The 5,247-nt window shown below is 48.1% G+C and overlaps 1 pseudogene; it reads left to right on the top strand.

Moving 5' to 3' along the window:
- LOC102843301 overlaps positions 1–4,063 on the top strand; it is a 155,114-nt pseudogene extending 151,051 nt beyond the window's left edge.
- The last annotated feature ends 1,184 nt before the right edge of the window (positions 4,064–5,247 follow it).

Raw genomic sequence — 5,247 nt, 5'->3', positions numbered from 1 at the left:
CTAAGGTGCATCTGATACAGGCCATGGTCTTCGCAATCACCTGTTATGCATCAGAGAGTTGGACAATGACCAAGGAGGATAGAAGGGGAATTGATGCCTTTGAACTGTGGTGCTGGAGAAGAGTATTGAGAATACCATGGACTGCTAGGAAAACAAACAGATTTTTCCTGGAAAGGGTTAAACCAGGTGGCTCATTGGAGGCAAGGATTCTTAGGCTCCGTCTAACATACTTTGGACATGTTGTCAGGAGAGACCGGTCCTTAGAGAGGGACATCATGCTTGGGAGGATGGAGGGACAGTGCAGGAGAGGACGGCGCTCTATGAGGTGGATTGATTCAGTGACCGGGATAATTGGGATGGGAGTGTCAGAGACAGTGCGATTGGCACAGGACAGATCGGTGTTTAGGGCTGTTGTACATAGGGTTGCTATGAGTCGCAGGCGACTCGACGGCACATAACAACAACATCACCATGTGCTTTCAAGTCACTCAAGTCACCTGCTACCCATAGTGACCCCATGTACAGCAGCTCTGAACCCTGCCCTGTCCTGAGCCAGTCTCACTGACTCCAACATATCTACCCGCATTGTCCCACTTACTGCATCAATCCCTCTCATCTGGGATCCTCCTCTCCTGGGCTGTCTCACTACCCTTCCAAGGAAGTCCTTCTCTCTCCAAGGACAGGTTAATAAATTATGTGTTCTAGAGCTGTGATAACCTGAATGTGAGAATCTGTGCTGCAATCTCAAAAGCATGCAGAACTCAACGGTACAAAATAACAGATATGTTCTAGAGAGGGTCTCTAAATTCAAGTAGGCTATACCCAAGATTTCTTTTTTTAGATTTTCTTCCATTTCAGTGCTAATGTGCACAGTACATTTGAGCTTTGCTTCTCCTTGCTCGCCTTTCACAGATGGACTCCACTTAATTTCTGTGTATTCCATCCAAAAAGATCTTGTAGTCTCGCTGTCAAGTTTTCGAACAAGGTATTTGCAATGATTAAGCCACTGTTGTTTTTGCTGTTGTTGTTGTTATGTGCCATTGAGTTGCTTGCAACTCATAGCAACCCTATGTACCCTGTGTACAACAGACCTAAATCCTGCTCTATCCTGTGTCAATCTCACTGCCTCTGACACTACTACCCCCATTGCCCCAGTCACTGAACCAATCCACCTCATAGAGGGCCTTTCCCTCCTGCACGGTCCCTCCACCTTCCCAAGTATGATGTCCCTCTCCAAGGACTGATCACTCCTGACAACACGTCCAAAGTATGTCAGATGAAACCTCAGAATCCTTGCCTCCAAGGAACAGCCCAGTTTAACCCTTTCCAGGATGAATCTGTTTATATTCCTAGCAGTCCATGATGGTACCCTCAATACTCTTCTCCAGCACCACAGCTCAAAGGCATCAATTCTCCTTCTATCCTCCCTAGTCATTGTCCAGCTCTCTGACTCATAACAAGTGATTGCAAAGACCATGGCCTAGCCTTGTAAAAATCTATCATGTGAAATTTCTGTGTCATTTTTATTTCCAGACCCCTATATTCCAGCTGCCAATCCTTTTTCTTTTTTTCATATCCTACTCATAAGTCATTATCAAAGCATCTTGATCATGTGTTGGATCACTGGAGATAGAAGAGGTTGCCAAAAAAAAAAACTTTGCCTTCTTCATCATTTGCAGTAACGATTGGTGTATAATTTTTTTATAATAATGGTGTGCATTGATCTTCCTTGTAGGTATATGGGTATTTTCCTGTCCTTTTTGATATTGTGTTTCAAAATTAGCTTTTAAAATTTTGTTTTTGATGCTGAATATAAATCTGTTTCTCCTCAGTTTGTTAGTGTTGTACAATTTTAAATGGTCACTATCAATCTGTTGCCATTCATTATTGCTTGGAATAGGGTTCTCTGGTGGTCCAGTGGTAAGGAGCTGTGTTGTCAACCTGAAGAAACGTGGTTCAAATCCACCAGCTACTCTATTGAAAAAAGATGGCCAATCTCTTCTTATGTGATTTACTACCTCTGAAAACCCACTAGAGGGTCAGCTGTGGGCTGGTTGCAGGCTTAATGGTGCATAACAACAACAACAACATTGTGTGGAGCAAGAAAGTGTGGTGGTTTAATGGTAAGGAGATGCACTGTCAGCCCAAAAGCAGGTAGGTTGAATCTACCAGCTGCACGATGGGAAAAAGATGAATAATCATTTCCTGTACCATTTATAGTCTCAGAAAACCCCCACAGGGTCAGCTATGAGTAAGTTCCATTTTGAAGCTCCACCTCACATTCTTCGGGCATGTTCCTAGAAGGGTCCACTTTTTGGAGAAGGTTATCACACTTAGAAGGCTGAGGACAGCTGAGGAGAAGAAGAACCTGGATGAGACATACTGACACAGTGACTGGGGTAACAGGGGTAGGTGTGTCGTAAACAGTGAGACTGGCTCAGGACAGGACAGAGCTGGGTTCAGAACTATTGAGTGTAGGGTCCCTATGAGTCACAGGCAACTCGACACTACACAACAACAACAACATTATCTGAATTATTGATTTCTATGTGTTGTATTTAATCTTTTTTAACTTTCATGTTATGTTTGGTTCACACTTTATAGTTTTCTTATCCCAAATACTAATGCGTATTTCAGCTTCTCCTCACTTTGGGTTATATCACATCAGCAAGTAAAGGTCCCCAAAGTGTTCTTCCATCAGTGTCAATTCTGTATTTAGGAGACAACTCTTCCTCAGTCATCATATCTTCAATGTCTTCTTACTAGCAGGGCTCATCTTCCGACACTTTATCAGATACTGTTCTAGAAAGTTTCCACAGGCTTTTTTTTTTTTAAATAAGATATCTAAGGACTTTTTTTAAAAGATCATCTTGGGCAGCCACGGGGTGAAAGGAAGGAGGAGGGCAGGCAGGAGGGGAGGGGTGGAGATGGGGACCCACTGCGGTGTCTGAGGGGAGCGGGGGCGGGGAGCCCAAGGGCGCTGATGGGGTCTGCCTGGGGGTCCCGGGGAAGTGGAGATAGTGAAGGGGCAGCCATTCGACGTGGGCCTTCTCTACTCGCAGCTGCAGTACATCGGCATACGGCATGGTCAGCTCAGCTTAGGACCACGTGCGCAAGACTCGAGCGGCCATCAAGAAGATCAGCCCCTTTGAGCATCAGACCCACTGCCAGGGCACACTGAGGGAGATCCAGATCTCGCTGTGTTTCCACCATGAGAACATCGTTGGCATCCGAGACATCCTGCGGGCCCCCAAGTCTGGAAGCCAGGAGGGACGTCTACATTGTGCAGGTCCTCATGGAGACAGATCTGTGCAAGTTGCTCAGAAGTCAACAGCTGAGCAATGACCACATCTGCTACTTCCTCTACCAGATCCCGCAGGGCCTCAAGTACATCCACTCGGCCAACGTGCTCCACCGAGACCTAAAGCCCTCCAACCTGCTCATCACTACCACCTGTGACCTTAAGATCTGTGATTTCGGCCTGGCCCGGATTGCTGACCCTGACCATGACCACATTGGCTTCCTGACTGTGTTCGTGGTTACACGCTGGTAGCGGGCACCAGAGATCATGCTCAAATCCAAGGGCTACACCAAGTCCATTGACGTCTGGTCCGTGAGCTGAATCGTGACTGAGATGCCCTCTAACCGGCCCATCATCCCCAGCTAGCACTACCTGGACCAGCTCAACCACATTCTGAGTATTGTGGGCTCTCCATCCCATGAAGACCTGAACTGTACCGTCAACATGAATGCCCGTAACTACCTGCAGTCTTTGCCGGCCAAAACCAAGGGCGCCTGGACCAAGCTTTTCCCCAAGTCAGACCCCAAAACCCTTGACCTGCTGGATCAGATGTTAACCTTTAATCCCAACAAACGGATCACGGTGGAGGAGGCACTGGCCCACCCCTACCTGGAGCAGTACTACAACCCCACGGATGAGCCCGTGGCGGAGAAGACCTTCACCTTTGACATGGAACTGGATGATCTGCCCAAGGACCGGCTGAAAGAGTTCATCTTCCAGGAGATGGCTCGCTTCCAGCCTGGGGCACTGGAGGCCACTTAACTAGGGTGGACACCCCTGCTTCCCAGGACCTGGCCCTGCCTGCTGCCTGCCCCTCTCCTGGATTGTTAGCAAATGGACACTGTACCCAGCCTTGAGCTTGGCAGCCCTGCCCAGGGCAGAGGGCGGGCCTGGTCACCTTCTCTCCCTCGTGCTGAGAGCTTTCTGTTTGTGGCAGGCCAACCAACACCTTTCTCCCTCCCTCCAGGCCCTGAGGGGCTCAAGTGACCCCAAAGCAAACTTTTTCCGCACTTGTTCTGCCTGCATCTATCCCAGCATCCTAGTCTCTGGTAGTTCTGAGTGCCCCTCCTGAACTTGTTGTGGGGTGCCAGTGTGGGCCAGGGCACTAAGGAGGGACTCCAGGCTAGCCTTGGCTTCACCTCATTAAAACCCCATCCATTTTCCCCAAAGGAACATTCCTAAGTCTCAAGGGCTAGTATCCCTGAGGAGCAGGGCCCAGACTCGAGCCCCAAAAAAGCTGCCACATTTAATGCCCTGCTGCTTCTGTGTGTGGATGATGAGAAGTGGAGGAGGGGGGCATATGGCGAGCCCTGTGCCCGCTGCTCACCGTCCAGTGTCTGTATCTAATATATAAATATAGAGATGTCACATGGGGGGATCATCTCGATCTGAAAGTTCCATTAAAACTTGTTCTCCTTAAGTGGCCCTGCTAGTGTCTGAAGCACTATTGGTATAGCTTCTAATAGCATTAACAAAATAGAAATTGCCGTAGCATGAGTGGTGACTAACAGATGAGTGGTGGCTTAACTGTGTCACTGACTCATTCCTCCACTGATGTTGTTGTGTTTGTGGTTCTGTGCCTTCGAGTCACCTGCAACTCATAGCAACTCTCTGTGCATTATCTCTGAAACCTGCCCTACCCTGAGCCAACCTCATCAGCTCTGACAGACCTACCCTATTTCTTCAGTCACTGAGTCAATCTGTCTCATCCTGGGTCTTTTTTTCCTTCACTGTCCCTCTACCTTTCCAAGCATGGTGTCCCTCTCCAAGACTGGTCCCCTTGGCCACATGCCCAAAGTATGTGAGACGTAGTCTCAAATTCCTTGCCTCCAGGGAGTAGTCTGGCGTCACCCTCTCCAGCACAGATATTTGTTCTCCTGGAAGCCCAGAGTATGTCCAACACACTTCTCCAGCACCACAACTGAAAGGCATCAATTTTTCTTCTA

Source organism: Elephantulus edwardii, unplaced genomic scaffold (genome assembly GCF_000299155.1).
Source record: "Elephantulus edwardii isolate Elephantulus edwardi_28Jun2011 unplaced genomic scaffold, EleEdw1.0 scaffold00125, whole genome shotgun sequence".
NCBI lineage: Eukaryota > Metazoa > Chordata > Mammalia > Macroscelidea > Macroscelididae > Elephantulus > Elephantulus edwardii.
The sequence above is the reverse complement of the archived record's forward strand: the minus strand, read 5'-3'. Positions and strand labels throughout refer to the sequence as shown.